A 23,093-nucleotide genomic window follows, 5' to 3' on the forward strand; every position below is an offset into this window, starting at 1 on the left:
GGTAAAGCCTGCGGAGGTTCGGAGCGCGGCCAGGGCAGGCTTGGTAGAAAAACGCCGGTTAGGTCACTCGTCCCTTGGCTGCCCGCAGCGGCTCTAGCCCGGCCTGCTGCACACGCGGGGCCACAGCTCCGACCCCCAAGAACAGATTTACTTTGACCGCACCAAAGCACACCCGAGCCTTGGCGGAGGTAGGGGCCTCCTCCCAGGCGCTGCTCTCTGTAGGGACGTGCAGCTTTACTCGAGAAGTTACCGTGTGAAATGTGTATTTCAGAAGGATTCTCTACATGCGTGCACCTTCCCTCCAGTCCTCGGGCCCCAGAGTACCTGTCGGAGCAGAGGGCAGAGCGGCAGGCACACACTACTGCTATCCCACTGCTCCCAGGGGGAATCGCTGCAGAGCAGCACTTCCCAAGCTTGCCCTGCTGTGGATCGGTTCTTGGGAACATGGACATCTTTCTTCCCCAGTGACTCGTCATCTCAGGTCTCCAGAGCCACCCAGCGTGGTTCTGTGGAAACGGGAAAATATTTGAATAATTCTGAGGTCAAATAAATATTTTACCCCAAGCCAAAGTTATGCATCCACGTAGCACGAGGTCTCACTCTGAATGTGCATCCTGTCGGCACAGACAGCAAGCAAGGGGCTGGGAGGAAAGGAGCCTTCGGCAGCAGATGTGGAACTACGCTGCAGAAGTAACATCACAAAATCTTCAGTACCACAGAAACCGAACGCCCATGTTTCACAAACCAGTATGTTAAACGCCCAAACAACCTTCCTCTTCATGAATACAAACGAATTGTCCTATTCAGGTCCTCAGGGTCACCGGCATCAGCAGAGCCGCTGAGAACTGCCGCCCGCGGCATCTGAGCTCCAAGTTCAGCAACGGCAACTCTGCCTGTGGGGCAACGCTGCAACACAGTACGGGCAGCTCGCTTCAGCAGCCACGCACCTTTCCTGCCGCCCAGCAGCAGAAGAGGAGGTGCTGGGCTGGTTACAAGTCAGGGCCTGTGCCCATGTCTCTCCCGCACAATACTGGCATACCCCAAACTATGGTTTAGCTCCGCCAGGTTTACACTGCGCTAAAGGGGTTGGAAACGTACATAAGCCAAACCAAAGGAGAGAGAAGGCCGTGAGAAGTCAGTCCCAGTCGGGTACTTGTTTCAAGGGAGTACGGTTGGGGACATGAGCACTGCTTTCCTTCTCCTTCCCTGTTTCCAAGTTTGATTATTCAATCAATCAGATTAAGGAATCATCAAATCTAATAGCATCTGTTGTTTCATGTCTCCAACCCTTCCTTTCATTTAGACCTGTATTTACCATCTACCCTACCTATGTCCCCTCTGGTCAAATTTCCATAAGGAGAGAGAGAGAGAGATGCCCGGGGCTCTTGAGCAGGCACCTCCGGGGCAGAGAGAAGAGCAGGGTGGTCTGGCCGTACGGTTAACGCCGTATTGGCCCAGAGAAGGGGACCCCCGCTCCTCCTTTGTCTTTCTCAAGGCTCATTTCATTATACCTTTTCATTTGTTTGACAAAGATGCTTTTCCAGAGCAAAAAGTCCAGAAATATACACAAATTTCCTCAAAATGTTACACTCCCTAGTAATAACAACCGTTGTGTTTTGGTTTGGTTTTTACAGACCTTTTCCTAATCTTTTCTGGAATACAGAGCCGTCTTCCTTGAGTTTTTTTGTACAGCAGCAGCAAGTCTGCTGTTTAAAACACTACTAAATTCTCTGGACTACTAGTTTTGGTCTCTGTGGAGCCACATCTTTCTTTTATGACTTCAGGTAAACATTTTTTTAAGGTGGAATAAAAAGGCTGAAGAAAGATAACAAATCTCTGGGGAGAAAAAAATACTTCTGTTTTCAGTTAGTGAGAAAAAAATATTTCCAAAGAAGCAAAGAAGGGAATTTTTGTTTTTCAGTCTTTGAGTTGTGCGTGTATAAAACATCTGCACCTTGCAGCTGCAGCACCTGATTCTGCTCTTGCTCCCCCTCTGGGAGCGGGAGGCTGAGCACCCATCATGGCTTTACCATACCACAGTGATTTGCTGAAGAAGGAAAAGAGAAAGAGGAGAAGCAACCACATTCAACTGCCAAACCTTCTTTTTCTCCTCCTGGGAGGAGCCTCAGCGTTCGGCATTTCCCTTCCCATGCTACTACTTCGTAAAGCAGGAGCTTTTACAACACATAAAGAGTGGAGGTGGGAGAGGCAACTGCTTAGAGTCCACGAGAAGTGAATATTCTCCGGCCCGTTTCTGACAAGTAGGGCACAGCATTTTGCGCAGCCCTCTCCTTCCACCAGCGCACGCAATCCTCCTGACCCTCTGAGCCACGTATTAACGTTGTCATATGGCTGGCGGTCACGGGACACATACACACAGCTTCACCTGCCGGGGAGGAAAAGAGATCCTCCAAGGGATCAGGGGCAGCAGCCTGTGCCTGAGCCCAGCCCCAGCATCCCCCCGCATCCCCCTGCCCTGTATCACGCTCCGAAGTTTGGATTGACCAGCATCCCTCCGGGTTGGACCTGGTACCACCTCAGCGTGGTAGCTGCTTTTGAACTGCTCCCAAGCCTACACCTGCAGGTCCGGGATTGTTCTCACAGCTCACCCGCAAAGCCCACATCTGAGAGAAACCGCTTCGATCTTCTGTTGTGATGTCACTTTCTACAGGTACAAATCTGCGATGTCATTTTCTGCGGGTACAAATCTAAGCTAAAAAAAAAAAAGAAAAAAAAAGTGGTAGGAAAGATTGACGGAAAAGAGCTGGTAAGAAAACCTCATGGAAAAGATAATACATGCTACAAGCGATTATGCTTGAAGTCTTAATGTCACCATGAACTCCTTCACTGGTTGGTCGTAAGAAAACAAAGAGCGGACATTAGAAATATCCATGCAACTTTTTCCAAGATAACAATGAGATTACCAGGTGAAGATTTTATTAAAAAAAAAAAAAAGGTGAAGGAGATAGAAGAAGGAAGGGGAGGACAAATTAAGATCTGTACAGTAAACAACAGATTGTGAATTCCCAAGTCTGCCTCAAGACAGCACGCATGCGCGCACACACACACACTCACATATATATTTTGGGTTAGTTTCACCATCCGTACCTCAAGGTGTATTTTCCAGCCTTCTTTTCTCCTCATGAGGGTTAGAAATGCACCTCTTTGAAACAAATGAAAGATCAGATTTTCATATCATATTGTGGACAGCTGTTAGAGAGTTTCACGACAAGGGGCAACACGGATAATACAGCCAAACACTAAAGTTGAACTCTGCAGAATTTTTTTCTCCAGATTGGAGAAACATTACTTTAAGCAAATACTTTGAGGCTACTCATAGCAAACACTTTCTGAATTCATAAATATCTCAGCACCAGAGAACTTGTCTCATCCAGGAAGAAAAGAATATTAAACAACACAATCCATATCAGGCAAATTTTTAGTATCAAACCTTTACAAAGGACACCTCTCAAGCTAAAAATGAATAGCAGAAATATTTAGAAAAATTTGAAATAAAGAATATGTTTTAGAAAACTCTAGGTTCCAGGAACAATTCTCAGAATGAAAGGTAAAATTCAATACAAATTCTTCACTAAGTTTTTTCCTCTGTGAAACATAACCTGGAATGTATTGTGTTAGTTTTGTGCAAATTGCACGTTTACTCTATTAAGAGTAATTTTGTGTGAGCTTAAAGGGCACCTTTGAAGAAGAAAATAGCCTCTGGCGGCATCTCTACATAACCAGAGTGCACATGGTAGTATCTTTGCCCTAGCATCCATAAAATCATTCTAGAGAAACACATAACCATGATTTATGATTTTCTGCCAACCCTGGACTTTAATTTCTTTAATATATTGAAGATCAAAATCCTTACTAAACACAAATTTTATCTCTTACATTTTTCTTTTGTAAACGGGGAAGTGACACATTCTGTGATTGCATAATGGAAAAAAGAAATCATAACACATGGGCAGAATGCTCCAGATCTCACGTTTGCATACTAAATAGGAAAACAACTTTCTGCCTAATGAAAAAATGTTACAGATTATTAGGAACAGCCACAGAAGTAATCAATCAATTTATCCAATGGACTGGGCCACAGTCTGCTTCCAAGAAGGCTTTTTAATGTTTATGGCTCTTGAGGTTGCATTGTTTAATTAATTGAATGACATGAATCTTCTAATCTTAGAGATTTAAAGATAAAATATTTTCCTTAAAAACAAACAAAAAGAATTAATGATAGGTTCACTACTCGTAAAGAAAGGTGGCCGGACAATCCCCCATTTATTCGGGGAGGAGGCAACGTGCACAGCAGAACAATGCTCCCCATCGGTAGATGCCTCGCCTGCGACTCGATGGGATTGTTCGGAGGCGTGAGAACATTTCCTCCTCAACTTCTGGTACTTATTTATGAAGGTTCTTGTTTGTGATGTTGATATCCCCCTCCCAACCCCCTCCCACCCCCCCTTCAGGGAAACCTGGACTGACACAACGTTTCCACATAAATCATACCAGGGGCAGCTTTTCAAAGTTGTTCAGCGATCATTTAGGTCTCCAAATAAGCGCTTGCGTATATATCTGCATATCTTTTCAGATTAACTGTTTAAGTGTTGACCTCAAAATATCATAAATGGAAGCGTTGCTGCTTGAATTCATCATAAGGCAGCAGTACACCGTGGGCCAGTCTTGGAAGTGGCGACCAAGGAGGAAGAACCCTCCTATGAGCCACCAAGTAAGTAGATTTACTGGTTTTAAGTATGCTTTGGGAGAGATTTTAACACATAGCCCAAAGGTCTCAATGTGCAATGTTGCCCTGAAAACGCAAGCAGATGAGAAAATGCAGGATGAGGAGGAATAAAAGACAGGATGCAATAGAAACAAACGGTAATGAAGTGTGAAAAGTTACTTTAAATAAGTCAGTTATTTAGAACTAAGCTATGGCTCTTTCTAATCAATACTTACACAATAATTACGTGAAAATCCAGAAAAATGGATTAACTAGACAGCATAAGAAATTCAGCTTTGAGCAGCAACATAGCTGCAATTGTAATTATGAAGCGACTGCACACCAATTCCATAATGAAAAAAAGCATGACTTATTATGGAGATAGAATACAGTAGAAAAGCATGCAAAATGCAAATGCAGTTTAGTTGCAAATTTTCCCCATAAAGGCTGAATCATTTGTTAAGTATGCAATAAAAAGGTGACACTCCGAGCACTTAGACTGAATTTACCTATCTGTAAACAAAAATCTATAGAAGCCATAAAAGAAAAGCTTCACTAGCATTACTGCCGGTTTTCAGCAAAAAGCAACATTTATGTGCAGGAGAGAGTATTACTATGTCATGAAAAAGCTTGCCAGATTTCAGCTTGGACTGAGCATTTACAGTAGAAATCTACAAATCCTGTAAAACCAGACTGCATTACAGAGATATTGGCAGACCTCCAGTGAGGTGCATAATGGCAAATTTGATTAGTTTATTGTTTTCTTGCAGATCACGATGAACATTCAAAAAACTTTCTGTTGTAAAAAAAAGAAAAAAAAAAAAAGATACTAAGAAATGAAATTATTCTCATGTATTTCAACTACATGACTTTTTTTTTTTTCCCCAGAAGATACTGTCAGGCAATATTGGACAATAAATAGACAGATTTTAAAATAAATGTCGCAGTACTTCTAATACTGGGGATCAGGATCCAATTTAGGGAATGCACTTGGAGAGTACACAGACATATTTCTGTGATCTGGCTGAGCTGGATTGGAAGTATTCCCTTGCCTTTGCAGAGCCAAGCTTGCACATTGACAGCAAAATAGGTCGTCTATTTTTGCTAACCAAAAAAATAACTGTAGAAATAGTTATTGTAAACTCTAAATTTAAATAACATAATGCAAATAATTTGAAGAGTCAGTGTTCACAACATGCGGAAACTCCTTAACAGTTTCATTTCCACAGTGAACTTTTTGCATTTGAAAATTGATTTGGTATCTTAATGTATACTTTTTAGCTATAGTAAAGAATACCTGAGATCCCATATATAAATTTGGTCCTTTTATATTTTGTGAGCATTCGTTGTTTTTTCTCAAATCCTCTCACCTCCTCCCTTGTAGTCAAAGATGGGTTTTCTCCTCCTTACCCTCTTGGAACTGGCACCATGAGTTTTATTCACGGTCCAAGGAAGCATGTGGGGATGGAATAAGATTGGTGAAAAGCCATAAAGCAGCATTATCTTAGAAGCCTCAACTTCACACCTAGCACAAAGATATGAAATCATTTCACACCTTTGCTCAGAATAGCAAAATATATATTTGATTGCATGGTATAGGTATAATTAGTACTTCCCAACTAAATGCCTCCCACCAAGAAGAAAATCAGAACTCAAAAGGTGACAAGCTTTTTCAAAAGACTTGTTCCCAACTCCAATGACTGCATGGAGAAGAGGAGTTCCTCTTTGCTTCAAAAACTGCTTAGGCTGGGTCTTTGGGGAGAGATTAATTAATCTGGAAACTGAGAACAACATCACATATGATGCTTAAGAGCTATGTAAGTTCAGAACAAATCCTTGTCAAGGTACACAGGCCTTCAGAAGTTCCTTCATGGAAGTAAATGTACATGCCCAGCTTTGACCCAAATTTCTGAGCCTCCTATCAAAACACAGCAAGAGTAAGAGCATAAAAGTCAAGAGAACCTCCAAATCCCAGCCCCCTGAACCAGACTTGCCCTCAGCTGTAGTCAGCAACATTTGGGTGCCGAACGAATGGTCAGCAGTCTCACCTGTATTGCTGAATGCCTTCAACTTCTGCCACAGGGTATGAAACATCCCCATCCTCCTGACCCATCATCCCAGCTGACCCTGCGCCTGCTGGGAACGTCTTAAGTCTTCCAGTGTTTTCTTCTTGATTATAATGAGTTCATCGCTTTGCAAGAACGGATGAGGTAGCTTTTAATTAATCCTCTATAGCGGCTTGGGCAATGACGAATTGCAGTTTCTGCAAAAGACTAAGCTAACATTATCTAAATATTATTCTTTATAATATTGTTGTTATAATTATTATACAACACATGCAATAAATAATTATATGTCATTAGTATTCTCCCAGCCTAAGAGGAAATAAAAGACCCATAGCAGGACAGTCTGTCCACCTTGGGTCAAGCAATTCTTGTCCATTAAACAGGATATTTTGCTGATATGCTGACCTCCCCAATCCTGTAGCCAGCTGCAGCTCTGTAGTGAAGGATAGAGCTCCTCAACGTTTCTAAATCAGAAGGCCTGCCAAAAAGGGTTGTAAATGCAAACATGTCATATTCTGTGCTGGAGATGTGCTATCTATGTCAGGAAAATGTTTTACAAAGATTTCTTGTTTCCTCGAACATGAAAAAACTGGTATTTCCCACTGCAACACCAGAGTTGGTTTATCTGAACTAAAGTTTCAATCTTTAAAACACCTTTATTCATCAATTTTTCATGATACAGATAGTCCAAGACTTAATGGGACTGTTAGCTTAAGCATTTGCATAAATAGCTTCGCTCATTTTTTTGAACTCTTCCATGTCACCAAAACATGGAATAATGTGTACGTTACATTTACAGTACCAGAAATAGAGAACGCCTCTGTTTATTTCCTAGTCATTTGTGTTACCAAACTAAAGAAAGGCCACCAAGAAAAGGTATACCAACGTTGAAATGAGTCATCTCTCTGAAGGCTTTAATGAGAGAAGCAAACCACCCAGTATTCACTCATTTCACTCAGATGCCTTCTGCATCAGCTTTGGACCTGGGAAGTAACAGCAGGACGAATAGAAAGATGTGACAACTAAATAATTTGGACAATATGGTTGGCGAAATTTATTACAAATAGCTGCAAGATTTTCCTAAATGAATGCAATGTTCTAGCTCAAAAAGCAGCTGTAGAAAACATATACAGAAAAGGGACCAGAATAAAACAAAAAAATATTGGAAAAGCTGGGGGCAATTAGTAGAAAATAGTCCACATTCAGCTTCTAAGCTGAACTGATACTAACATCATGCCAAGCTGCAAAACTAAAAATCCCCAAACCACTAGAATCAAAGAGTATTTCTTGAGAAAAGAAAAGAGGACGCTCATCAAAAATGACATAAAATGAGAGCCTTACATAGAGAATGAAAGAAGGAGATGCTCTGCAGAGGGTCTGTGAAAAAAATTCAGGGGACTTGCCAAATCTGCGGAGGGGAAGGTTTTATTGAAACACAATATATGCAAACAGTGTACTCTGCTGGTTTTATGGATATGCTTCCTCTGATGTGATTTTTTTTAAAATAATACTTTGCTTTAAGGCGGCAGTTGGGTGACTTATTACCATTGCCCAGAAGAAAAAAAAAAACAAAACAAAACTGCAGTATACACAGAAGTAAGAGCTGCTGAGGTAAATCACGGGAAGCGGGAGGAGGACTGTAACCTCCGTCCCTGCTTAAGAATGGAGAACCGTGCAAACACCCTCAGAGAAATGCAAAAGCCCCTGATCTGTGACCCAGGGGGACAACATTCATTCAAAGACAAAAGATAGGGTCAGATCATTTACAGTACAGGTCCTGATTGTTGGGTTGTTTGGGTTTGTTTGTTTGTTTGTTTTTAATTAGAATTGCAAATTTTAACATTACTCATTTCTAAAGAATCTGCTGTTCTATAAATTTCAGATCAATATATGCTGGGGCACCTGCCCTTCAGCTTTCCTGAAGAAAACAGAAAGATGCTCGTGAGTTCTGGAATAATCAAGGCAACATCTTCTATTATTTCATATAGTGTCAAATGTTCTGTCTAGAATTAAATAACCAAGCCATGTTGATTTTGCTGAGTCTTTTTGATGAAGTAATCTGCACTAGATTTGTCAGATAAGCAAATATATTTATAATCCTGTCACATATGTTTTCTTATTTCATTTTAGACTTTTTGCAAAGGAGATAAATAGGTTTCTTGGAGGCTTTAGAAGTTTAAGCTTATGACCTCCAAGCTTTTACAAGAGAAAACAAAAAGTTGCTTACTAAAATATTAGGAAGAGTATTCCATTTTTAAAAGATGTTATTATTTGCCCTGGAGTTGTAATGGAGCTATGCCACACCTACTTAGAGAACAGGGCCAAACACTGCTCTCAGTTACAGCAGTTTAAATCCTTGGAGGCCTTTATTACTAGGAAAATGGAGTAAGATTTCAGTAAAATCAATTTTTAAAAGCACTAGGAGTTTGCTGTTGACCTCAGTTACAGCAATCTCTGCAGCTTTGCAAAAACATGCTCTCTCTCTTAAATCTGACTGACGCCATTGATGAATTGTGCTGTAAAATTTACTGCTTCAATCCCTTAACGCACAGAAGCTGCTGCTTATGTTTCTGGACGATGAAGTAACCTGTGAAAAGAAAGAATATTTCAGGCAAGTGAGCAGTCTTTCCAAACTAACTGTAGAAATGCATGCACAGAAATACAGGCATCTTGCTCTTGTGTCTCGCATCTCTCCTCAACTCCTTTAGCATTAGATTAACCCACAGTAGCACCAGAGATTTTAGTCTTAAAGGTAGCACTGAACCAGATTGTCCCCAGGTCTATACCCTCACAAACTATTAAGCAAGCAAAAAAAAACCAAACCGCAAAATAAGTTCGTTCATTCTGATGCAACTGGAGACCAAATGACTATCATGCTGGGCAATATTGTGCTTAATTTTTATTTTTTTTTATACTTAGCTGTCAAGTGTGTACCTGTTATTTCTCTTGCTTTATATGTAGTGGTTTAATGCTTTGGAGTTTTATTTGTGGGCTTTTTTATTGTTATTATTATTACTGTATAATGGGATCCTTGCCCATGACTATAGCATCTAGTATACCAGAGTAATTCAAGCAAGAACTATTTCACACCTTCAAACTTTCCTTGTTCTCTGTACACTCAGAAGCTTTTGGACTTTTTAACTGATACAGACTGAAATAAACCTGCGATTCGTGGTTTTCTATTGAGGTAATAATATTTCTATTTTCTCTTTTGTTTTCAGCTTTTTTTCTCCATAAAGGACTGTCCTTGGTGGCACCTCATACCACAAGAGTGAGCAGCGATACGTAGATATCTTATCCAGTACAGACATATCAATAATGCATATCCAAACTTCCAAAGTATTTTTATTTTTTACCATGTCTCTGTTTGCCATCAAATCATCATGTGCACTCTGACCCTGCACACTTGACACGTTTTAATAGACAGAAGGAACAAAACTATCAGTTCTCCCTGGCACCATCTGGGGTTCTTTTACAGTCACTTTCTTCTAGCTGCCTAAAGCTCCATTTGGTTTTTTTTTTTTTTTTTTTTTTTTTTTTTTCCCCTCACAACATCTCCCTGAGCTTCTTTGCTTGGCGTCAGGTTTCTTCACAACATCACCTTTCAAGCCTATGCCTTTGTCACGCATTCCAGGCAGTGCTGCTTTAAAGCTCAGGAGAGGGTTTTTTTCCCTTGCTATTCTCTTTCTGCTTCGAGTGCACTGCAATTACAACAGGATATGAACTATCCTCCACCATTATAGATGTGTTCAATTTTCTCTCTGTTAGTAGAAGTCTTTTCCCATCACTTTGGCCTGACAAACGTGACATTCACACATTGATTGTATATGTCTGCTTTACACAGCATAGCTAATGACTTTCCCTTATCCTGACTTGAATTTTAGATTAGTTTTTCTACTGCTGAGTATTCCATTTCATCAATAATTGCAGAACAATTATCTCATTTGTGATTTTTTTTTCCCCAAATGCTGAACAAATCTGTGAATTTTATGGTATGTGATGCAGCAAATGTAAGGTTTTGAACTAATACTTCATTCTAGAGACTTGCCTCACTGTGTCTATCAGCCTGCAGACACCCCGATGACTTCTGCGGGGCTGCCTATTCTCAAAAGGGAATACAGGTCGCCTTATGCATTGCCAACTACTAAGTTTTCTCTGAAAGTAGTTATGTGGTTCTGTGACACTAAATGTTACAAAATTTGAGGCTTAATCTTAAAAGCCAAGATGGAAAAAAGATTTCTATCATAAAACCTTGTCACTGTCTCACCTGATTCTTCCATCACTTGCCTTAATACAAAATGCTTTATAAATCACACTGTTTTCTAGAGGCAAAGGCCAATCATATCACAGAAGATTTTCCTTTTATCTCATGGGGATCTCAAACATCATCTCTTTTGCCAGCTGCTATTTTGGGCAATGAATCATGGGTGCCATTTACTGTATCATACAGCTCTTCATTTTGGACTTTCCATCTTGAGTGTAAATATCAAGTCTCACTTGAACTCACTTGTCCATTTCTGCCTTTTAAAATTAATTTTTTATAGGCTCTGAAATGAAAAAGAAAATAGTGGTACTACCGATCCGATTTCAGATATCAAAGAAAGATGGGATGGAAAGTTCTTTTTCCTGATCTGTAGTCTCCTTTCCTTTCCACACACTGAAAAACTAGCCTAATTTCTTCCCACTAAAGAATACTGTGAGGCCCTGAACATTAAGAGATGCAAAGATGTCTCTGACCTATGTGTCTCATTTCTGGACCAGATCCTCCTTAGCCTGAACAGATAATCTAAGTTAGGAAATGAATATATGCAAATAAATTTGTGATAAAAAGCTAAATCTCTTCTTTTTGTATCTGATTGGAAGAACTAACTAACTAAAGAAGACTTAGTGCAGGTATTTACCAAGAAATGTAATATTTTAAGTTTTTCCTAAAGAAGCATATAATGTCAAATTCAAGGCATGTGATGTCAAATTTGAAGCCAGGAGTATGACCTCAGTGTTTCAAACTCAGGAGACATGTTGGTGGTTTAGACTGTCAGTTTCTGTATTTCAGAAGCCTTGTGGTTTTGCTTAATATATCTTCCAGTGCATTAAATTTTCTGTGCATTCAAATAAAAGTAGATTAATAATGAGAATATTTAAATCCTCACTGCTCCCCAGTCCTTCTGAATTTTAGAAGAAGAATCTAGTCAATCTACTAAAACTTAGTTCACTTTCATCTTTTTACAAACAGGAGAGGAGAAAAACTGAGTTATCCATGCATTTTTTCCATATTTGAACAAAAAAAACCCAACAAAAACCAACAGTGAAAGACTGAGGCAACTGTAATTCACTGGGCATTTTTCTGCTTTGTGGTTAATAGAAAAATGAGCATAGAGACAATCTGACAGAAGATTTTCCTTGTGTAACATAAAATAGGGGAGTAAAGAGATACAATTGAGAGAAATCAGGGCTGTTGTCTCTCAACATGCATTTTGAGAATTGTAGTCTTTGTAATTTAAGGTAACCATTTCAATATTGAAGACAAAACTTATTTTCCGAAAGCATTTCATGGGTCAAAAAGATGAACGTATCTCCATCAGAAGCAAGGAAGTGGCTACAAATCCACTACAAAAGTTAAGGGCATGTTGGAATGAGGAAGGCTTAAAATAGGTCTCCTATGAAATATGACTATATTTCATATTTATCTCCAGCAGAGCTTGTAGACTGATACAAACATCTATGTGTTGTTTCTGTGTCTCACTCAGTTTTACTGTAGATCAATCATGGAATACTCTTCATGCATAAATATATTCCTGCCAGTGCTTTAGGTATAGATTTTTCCATTATTATTTTTCAATTCCTTCTCGTGCTACCTTTATACAGTCCTAGTCCCTTTCACTGTGCTCCCAGGAATTAAATTGGTGCTGTCAGTTTTCCTTATTTCACAGAAAGGAATAACTGTCTTTCATAACATTTTTATCATTTCACCCCATCTCCCCATCAGCACATCCCTACATGTACAAACATGAATATAAACAGCATACACAATTACCCTATCCTTTTTTTTCCATTATAACAGTGCCTGGAGATACCAGCCAAGAACAACGTCCTTTAGAGCCGTGATCTATGAGAATACAGTCGTCAGCCATAAAGTCCTTGGTATCAACCCAATAAGATATGCAAGGTGCAGACAAGAAATTAAAGAGAAACAAAACCACAAGCATTTGTTCATTGCTCGCGTGCAGATAGAAACTGCATGTAAAAATCCATTCTCTGCCTCTTTCGGTCCAAACCGTTACTAGGCCTTTCACCCTTACTGAGAACAACCTTAAGCAGTTAAAACACTAGTTAATCTCAGAAGCTCAAGTTAAGAACATTTCAGAGAAAAAAAAATGCTAGCATAGACAATATTAAAAGGGAATGATACCACTTTGATAATGCCTCAGAACAAAGAAATAAAGACCAAAGCTTTGATAGCTATCTATAGCAGTGTTTTGCAGGGTTCTCCATTTAAGCAGGGGAGGACCTGGGAAGAAGGTACTACTTACTGGGTAGTGAATATCAACTTTCAGGTGACAACTACCAATCAGAGAAATAAAGCTTTGAAATTTTAGTTGGAAACAATACTACTTGTATCTAAGCTATTACTACTTTAAGAGGGGCAAGGAGGGGAAAAACCAGCTTGACGTACAGGAGATTTTTACTGCTCGCTCCAAACCGATGTCTTGCACTAGCAAATAACATTTGCAGCTCTCGGCAGAATTGCAAATACTTGCAGAAGTAGATTTGCAAGAAAGATTAAATATGGAACTGGCCGTTCCTGTGCTATTATCCAATTCACTCTATTGCTGCTTTTACGTATCCTTGAATGTTTTCTGAAAATCATGAGGTCTCATCCAATATGATGTTTAAAGATCACATCTGGGGAGCCTGGTTCTCGGCATAATCGCAGCAGTTTTGCAAGGCCCCTGCATAAGGTTGCCTGGAACAGATAGAGCCAGGTAGGTTGCTGGGCTGAGCACCTCAGCAGCCTGAAAAGCCTGTTAATTCTTTCAACAGCCACGAGGAGGCCAAGAAGAGTGCGCAGACAGTAATGCACTTGCTACGGGTGCTGGCACAAGCTTATGCACAACGTGTCCAGCTTCAGCAGGTCCAAACGAGCAATCCTTCAAGTGTGCTTCGCACACGCCAAGCTCCCCGAGCCACCACAGCACCCAGCTGCCTTAGGAAAATCAATGCAAAGCTTAAGCTACTATTCCGTTAATAGTTAAACACTACGAAATAAGGACCTATGCTGCAGCGTGCTGTGCACGGGATTTTTACGTTGCTGTAAACTTTGAGACGCAGCTGTTAGGGACTTGGAAAGCATGATTTAGACAAATTTTGTAATACAGAAGAATTGTTCTGAAAAAGAACAGGAAAGAGTCCTCACTGAAAAAAAGGAAAGTCCAGGAGAAACCAAAACAGAAAAAAAAAGAAGAAAAAAAAAAAAAAAAAAAGGGAAATAGAATACCAAACTGAAACAACAACAACAGGTATGGGATTCTTTCTGTCAGTACTCCTGCACCTTCCCTGTTCACTTTTTGGTGGGTGACTTCAGCTGTCATTCTTGCATGAAAAGCTGTAACAGAAATAGCCAATTTAGTAAATCTGAGGCAAACTAGTGTCATGCCGAAACCATCTCTCCTGGAAAAATTAACAAATGTACTTTTAATGGTGAAACGTGGGTAGTCAGGGAAATTTCACAGCTGTAGCAAAGAGGACTAGAATTTGAGCCAGTCATTACAACTCAAATCCATCAGAAAGCAGCCAGCTAACTCCGAGGAGACAGCTCCGGTCTGTTGACACCCATTTTTCAGAGAACTGAACACCTGCATCTCCATCGAATTTGCACTAGTGAGCACTAGTCAACACTGCGAAGGTAATAGCCAAAGAAACCTGACCCGGGAGGCTCCGTGACCGTTCATTAAGTCTTCTGCCCTCCAGTCCTATCAACTGGTCTGCCTGTAGCAGTAGTGTAGGGCACAGCTGAGCCCGACCCTGTGCTTCTCCGCAGGCCGCTGAGAGCTGGGGACATGGCTGAGGGATGTCCTCCAGCCCCAAAAGCACGGGAGATGCTCCACAAGAACACACTGCTGGACTTCGAGCTGGCTGGACGGCTGAGCTGAGCCCATAGTCTTCCTTAATACCACGTCCATCCTTAATGCCAAATCCTTTATCTGCATTTCTGCTGTTTCATGAACGGCACTCGTACTCATTAGGGAAGGGTGTACCTAGAAGTAAACTGCAGTAACAGGACACCTTGTGGGGCTGCGGAGTTGCCAAATCTCTGTTTCGGGTGACTGCTTCCGCACAGCTTCAAATGCTCTTTTAATGGGCAGCTTGAGAAAACAAGAACAACCATCGACAGACAATCTCAGACTCTACAGATTCGCTGAATGAATGCCATACTGAGTCAATACTTCAACTGTTTACCTTGAGAAGATGAAAATCAGATGAAACTCCTGAGGTTTTTGGCAGGTGGAACAATTTTCCCCACAAGGAACGACTACAGTGAGTTTGAATATGTATTCCTGAAATACAACAAAGGTACTCAATTAATTTTGGAAAGTCAGTATCAATTTCTAAACTTCCATTGAGATACCATAAATAATGCTTTGCAAGCTTATTAATTTAATAGCTCTGATATTCATTCTGTTTCATCATGTGTTTCCTAGGCTTTTATTCATTTTGATTTGTTTTTTCCTCCTCAAATATTATTTTAAATAGCTTTCATGAAACTGCTGCATAATAAATGTACCCTTTTGTTCTTATTCAAGGAAGCTCAGCAAAAGCATAACAAATAATAAAGCTGATAAAAGGATACATGAAGTGCATACCAAAATCCAGGAGGTTTATTCTGATATCAGCACCACTTAACTTCAAGCCAAGACACGTATCTCATCAGGCAGCATCTTACCAAGTTGTTGGGCAATGGATTCAAGCCAGCATCAGAGCCCAGTAAGTAGTGGAATTCTGGTTTTACCCTCATCGACCCCTCCTGACTGTAAGTGTGCGATATAGTAATGTGTTATTTAGCCATCCAGCTCAGACAGGTAAGAGGGCCATTTTATGGCTTCCAACTTTTCTGGGTGAGCTAGAATTAAAATTAGTTGCTAACAAGAAAACAGAATACGTAATGATCATGGTAGAGTCTAAAATAAATTATGACATTTATGCTCACACACCTATATTTTGGAAAGTGACTGTGACTGAACAAGGCAATTATCTTTAATTAGGGGGGGCTAGGGTCATTCCATTAATTATGTCCATCACAGCTAGTTAACAATATTGATTAACAAGATAAGAAGCAGAATAAGCCATTCATCCCTGAATGGGGTTTTTATAGATTTTGTAGTGAATTCCTACAATGTATTTCAAAAGGAAAATAGGAGAATTGGACGTGCCAAAATCCCAACAAAGCAAGATTTCAAAAAGTCTCTTGTGAAAAAACATTCCTGAACTAATCTGCTTTTGTTAATATGGAATAATTATTAAGCTAAATAAACATACAAGAGCATTCCATAAGTGTGCCTGACATACACAGGGAAAACATTCTTTGATCCATGAAGCAAAGGGATTCCAGGCCCAAACTTTGCAGGGCTGAAGACAAAGACATATTAAAATCTGACTGACTGCAAGTGATTAAGAATAATGCAGATTTGCCACAAGGAGTCCTAAACTAACATGGAAATTGTTGTCTAAGAATGGCTCAGGGTAATCCTTGGTTTAACTCAGAAACAGTCAGTGGAATCAAATTATGAATTATTTTGTCTTTGAGATATTATGAAAGAGAAATACAGACATACATATGTTCCCTCTTCCTCACTCCCATACACACTTGCTCCTCCACATGTTTTGCAATAGACAAGTTCTCAATCCGTGAGATGTCCTACGATGTCCTACTATTTTCAAAATAAATGTCAGGTTTTTTCCCTGCTTTTTTCTTTTCCTGTGGCTTTTTTTTTTTTTTTTTAATCTATATCCTCTCACAACATAGCGATTGATTCCCAAGTTTGGTGGCAAGCAACCAAGTGGATATCAAACATACGTGGTGCTTCTGAAGTCCCAGAGCCAAACTGCAAATTGGAAACACACTCCTGGTTACTCCATCAACAAAAGAGATCCTTGATGTGCAATTCCACTCATCATCCCTCTTAAGCCATTATCAGGCAGCTGAGATGAGACAACAATGAATGAGCATGTGCCTGATTGTTAGCATGTCAGACATACATTATTAAAAACAGTAGGGGCAAGAAGAAAGATGAGAGGGAAGGCATTTGCTTCTTTGTTCGGATGTTGGAAAGCTTATTTGGGAAGAAAGGAGTTTTAGGATGCACTGATATAGATATAAGGACTTGATGTAATGAGGGCATCCAAACCTTCTCCATGTATTTTGGATAATGAAGTTTTCAAGTATTTGCCTTTTTATATTAAAGGAATACCTATGCTAAGCTCATCTGATTTAGAAACATGCTCTCTCACCTGAGATAATTATTCCTATATCTTAGTATTGCATTTTTTTTAATATTGTTTTGAGCCAAGCAACTATCCCACAATTAACACAAAAGCAAACTTATTCTATTACTGTCTATAAAATACAAGTTTTTGGTCATGTTCAAAATCATCTTCTCGTATTCACTACTTCAAAAAAAGAATGCAAAGCATGATAGTTTTTAGGATATAAAGCAATTACCAATTGTTAACAATAATATTTAAACTATTCTCCTAATGAAAACATTTAAGAAGCATTTAACTACATTGTTCACAGCACAAAATAAAGCTACTATCCTCATCTAGCAAAGAATTAGGCCCTCTCAGAACACCTGCTTCAGACCAGAGATATAATAGAACAAACAAATGCTAATGGTGGGGGGAAAAAACCCTCTCTATTGGAAATATGCAACTTTTTTTTTCTTTTTCATAATATGTTTCCTTTGGTAGACTTGGACAGATTCTTTAGGGAAGTTTACACTAGCAAACATATAAAAGTACTTTACATGTAAATGTAAAACAGCAAATCATGTGACCAAGAGAGAGGTGTGCAACTTTAAGGCAAAGTAAGCTTGTAAAGCATTTTATACGGACTTTCAGAACTTAAAAAAAAAAAAATCAGAATGGACTTGTGTCAAACATTGATACAGTTGCGTACCAGAAAATGCTGCAAGTCAAGGTTTGGCAATTAGTTTCCCAACATACCAATTCCTTACTTATATATGTGAGCTTCCAAAAAAAATTCAGTAAAATATGGACTATTATAAACATGTTGGACTGTGTATTTGTTGTAAGCACTTTAACAACGAAAATACATTTCTTTAGGACCGGTGCTCTTGACAATGATGCTGACAAAGTTTGCATATGCCTCTGACCAAAGCACCTGAGAAGGTTCCAGAAGAGATACTCGCTAGAGACACTGCATGATAAAGACAACTGAACAAATGAGAGTGTATCTAAATTGAACAACAGCGCTCCTAACCTTACAACATGGATATTCTGACATCCAGCTGTATACGAATCAAATGTGTCCTACATGAAACATAAATCATCACATACCTTTGGCTTTGTAATAAAAACACAAACCGCAAAAATACAGGCGCTTTCGAGACTATTCAAATTTTAAAAGGTACCATCCCAGAGTCACTTCAGTGGAATGACTCCTGCTGGTATCATAAGGCTACGGCCAAGACTAGGTATTCATTTATCCCAAAACTTAAGTTCATACTAAAAAGCAGTTTCACCAGTGAAGAACTGGGATCAGAGAAACTGTGATGTCTGTGGCGACTCCTGTGCGCATTGGATGAGACTGGAGAGAACGTCGCGAGGGTTGTGGGTGCAGATGAGAAAGGGGAAACATTGCCAGAAAATTAGGAACTTTTGGAATAATTCTAGGAGTTAATTGTAAAACTTGATTAAACCATGCTATTGTTTATGGATCTTACTGCTTTCAATATTACAGAGCACAAAGCAGAACTTTTGTTTTCTTATGTTTTTTTTGCTAAGCACAGAAAACACAGTTTCTAACTAGATTACTTGAATGCCACAAGATATAAACTACAGTGTAACCACAGTGTTCTTAAATTCACAGTAGATCCCCCCTGCTTTGAATTTCCCAGGGCTGAATACTCCAGTGTTGACTTCTGTGGTTGAAATCCGTAATGTGTCTCCCTTTTTATTCACTTATTTCTCCCCCTTTGCAATGCTTTTGAAAGCATCTTTCACTACTAAACCCCTGCATTCTTGTAGCTACCAAGTCTTTCATGTTTCTGTCAACAGAAAGAAGCTTTGAACAGGATCAGGCATAATTACATCAAGCTTTTTATTGTTATCGCTATTTATTAAGGGACAGCAGACTTTGTAAGAGACTCTTTTTTTTTTTAACAGAAGTGGTACATTATATTCTAGCTATATGGCACAGGCAATTCTCTTTCTGCCCACTTTGCAGCTGTCCTGCAAAAAGTCAGATTTATAGATGCGAGTGAAATTTCTTCCTTTAGATCTGTTCGACAAGGACCACGGTTTTGGCTGAAAAGTTGTGGCTCAGTAGGTACCTCTGCATCCAAAAAAAGAACATTTGTGCCTTCAGCTTTATTTGCAGATATGACAGAACCCGCAGGCTGTGAAGGAAGTCTGTAAGCTTCATAGCGTGAGGGCATTCCCGTACCAATGGGCTGGTCTCTGCCTCTGTGAAAATGGAGCTCTAAGACCCAAAGAGGAATTAGAAGCAAAACGAAAACTGACATATTAAATAAATTCTGTAGCGTGCCAGCCCTACTACCTGTCTCATGATACTTCTTCATAGATTAAGTAATAAGCGCCTGCTTATCTGCAGTTGCCAGGCTCTTTAGTTTCCAGTTATCAGGTCCTCTGTTTCTTCTGCCTCTCCTTCATGCTCCTGCAATGTCCCTCCCGTGCTTCTTAGTGGCTGTGGCGTTTCACAAACAACACAGGCAGGTGACAGACTACGAACTGCACCGTTCTGCACTTATTCCTCTAATCTGTTTCTCGGTAGAATAGCAGTACTGAACTGTACTAACCTCTATATGCTGACGCAGAGTTTGTCATATTTACTTCTGGCTGCTGACATACCGTTTGGCTGTTTGCTCCCCTGTTTCATTTGACTGCAACAAACTTTGGCAGGTGTAGGAGTTGGCTGCCTTAAGCAAATGACAGCTAGGCAGTCCCAATCCAAAGCAAGTCGCTATTAGTGCAGTGTCCACCTCCTTAACAGGGCCTGAAGAGGAGAGGTTACATGGAGAAAGAACTTCTTCTATACCTCGACTAACATGGAAATCAATGTAGTCGGCTTGCAAAGCTGCACAACTCATCTTCAGTAGGTCCCAGGCGTAGGACCATGCTGGCAGCATCTGAAATAGCAGGACCGTAACAGAATTTTCTTGGGAAACCAGGCTGCACTAGGCCACCAGGAGTCCCAGCTTCTTCGTAGTACCAGGAAAAGCAGGAGCTGCTTGACAAGCTTTGTGAATGCTGCCACAACTTTAAAGAATGTGACTGTAAGCAACCAGGTAATCAAGGCTGACCCACATACTTAAATACAAACCTGGGGTGCTAGCCCAGGGCTATCCCAAGACAGCACATGATTTGTGGGCTCAGAGAACCACAGATATAGGTGTCCTAATTCTTTGCTTTACATCTTCACTAAGGGAAATAAGGGATTCTGGTATTCTGAAGCAGGGCCATAAACTTGAGCATCTTCTACCTAGGACACAGCTGTAAACAAAATGATAACCAGGGATATGCTACTTCAAGTTTAATGAAGTCAGGATCCATTGTTAAACTCTGAGTCTTGCACCTACAACTATCTTTGCCAGTACATCTGAGCCAGTTGCTGCCAGCAGCAACTCAAAGGATCATATTTGTACACTGGAATACAGAATATACTTGTGGGGCATAATGACCAGGTTTGGAAGAAGATTCACATGATTTATTCTCCTAGGTCTTTCAAGCAGGCAAAAGCTCAAATACACCAGGACTCTCTAAGGGAGCTGCAGTTTGTTTTTGTCACTGTTCATCAGCAAAATGACAGAACCTAGCAAATTGGCAAGAATGACAGAATATTCCGGTTGTTATGTTTAGATAATACATACTGCTTTGCAAAGAAATTGGTAAAAATATTTTGATTAAGCAGAGCCTAAATAATTTTTAACCTTCTAAACACTAATCAGGGCAGTTTCAGTATTTTCATAAGCACATTAGCTGCATTTTTGTCTATTACATCTGCATTTGTTGTTCTGTGCAGAACACTGGAAAGCAATTGTGCTTTCCCTCCTGCCATACACAGATGAACAAGGTACCTGTGTAACTAGGTTGATTCACAGGAAAGCCATGACCCTTGTTGTCAACACAGTGAATCCAAACATGCCCTTAGAGCTCTATTGCCAAACCCCTCCTGCCAGTATTGTGCAGCAATGAGGAATAGAATGGCCCTCACTTGCCTTTGTACGCCTTGGGTTAGATCAGACACAGAAGCCAAATAAAGGCAGGGTACTCTATACCCAGTTAGGGCATTTAGTCACTCAAATGCATATTTGCATTGACCCCAGGAAGATTATATTCCTTATAGCATGGCTGACAATTACATTAGCAATCGCTAAGAGAGAAATGAGAAAACACATATGCTTAGGAGATATATAGATAATTCTGTCACAGATTTTACATGTTACAGTTAGAGTCTGACACAAAGCCTCCAAATTTATTACTCGCTCTGACTTCTTCATAGCACGCTGAGAGGGAAGAGAGGTGTTAAGAATCTTTCTTGTCCCAGAATATCCTTAACCCAAATGATGCCAACAACGAAGCCTGTGAAGGATCAAAATGTCAACTTGGTCTGAGGCAGAGAAGTCAAACACCTTTTATGTGTTATGATTCCTCATTTCTTTAAAGCACGTTTACAAGATTTCCTCATCAGTTCTGGACAACCGCAAGACTCGCTTTGTCACAAAACCATGGTGACACCAGCAGCTTCTGCTGAGATGTCATCTTCATCACTCCACCTCAGTCTTCCAATTCTTAATCTTTACTTCTGTGCCATTCTGAGTAACCATTTCAGAGCTTTTCTAGGACTGTGTGCAGTATTGCCTACATCACAAGTCTTTAGTCACTCTTCCAAAAGTTCTACAGGCTCCTTATCTATTTTTTAAATTTTCATAAATAAGTCGGAGCTTGCAACATCTGTCTCTGGGTTTTTTACACTCTGGAAATATGCAGATGAATTTGGGGGCTTTTTTCCAGCAATATTTTTCTTTAATATGAATTTACTTCAAGAATTAAAGTAAAAAATACAAAAATAACTTGGAATTTAAGAAGAAGGTACGATAAGCAGTGAATTTTGATCATCCGTGCTGCTCAGTAAAAGCATCATCCATGTGAGATGTAAACAGTGTTTCTTCAGCAGTGCTATTTTCTCTGTGAATCAAAATGAACCCATTTGAAAAGGTTATCAGAATGTTATGTAATTAGTATCACTGATACCGCAGGCCAACACTATCATATAAAAGTCATGTAGCTTAGAAGAATGATGATCTAACAGTGCTGATGGAGGGTTCACAAGGCAGCAAGTTTAAGTTACCCAGAGCCGGTCAATAACTGTGATTTCACAGTATAAAAACTTGTGCCAATGTCAAGACACTTTGGGCGGAAGAACAGATCAGCTTTTACCGAGATGCATATTCCCATAGTAGCAATGCTTAGTATTCTGTTACAGTCAATTTAAAGCTAACTTTTAGTTGCATGGTAGTATCTTTGATGAAGATCTGCAGATGCTTTTTAGGACTTTAAGACTCCTTGAAATCAAGACAGCTCCTACATGCTTAGGCGGATCCAGGTAACCGTAAGCCCTGAGACATAGCTGGTAGGGACTTGGCAGGCACGATTAAACAAATTTTGTAAAGAAGTAGAATTGTTCTGAAAAAGAGCATAAAAAGGGAAGTCCAAGAGAAACTTATTTAGAGAAAGAGAGATGCAGAAAAGGAGGGGAAAAAAAATGAAATAATGGTCTAAATAACAGCAGTGGGACTGGGACTAATCTATGGAGAAGTACTACATGTGAAAGGATTCTCATAGAAATGTTTCAGAATTGTGTCTTAAGCAGGCAGTACCATCAATACTCCTAAATAATAAGTTCAAATCACTGTCTTTCCTCTTTTGTGTCTCCTGTTGCCTGCAGTGAGTTAGGTATGGACAGTTCCTGCTGTCCTGAGTGAAATTACTTCACATTTGATATGATTTCTTACCCATAGATCAAATTTATGAACTTGAGCTAG

Source organism: Haliaeetus leucocephalus, unplaced genomic scaffold (genome assembly GCF_000737465.1).
Source record: "Haliaeetus leucocephalus isolate CR32 unplaced genomic scaffold, Haliaeetus_leucocephalus-4.0 Scaffold228, whole genome shotgun sequence".
Taxonomy (NCBI): domain Eukaryota; kingdom Metazoa; phylum Chordata; class Aves; order Accipitriformes; family Accipitridae; genus Haliaeetus; species Haliaeetus leucocephalus.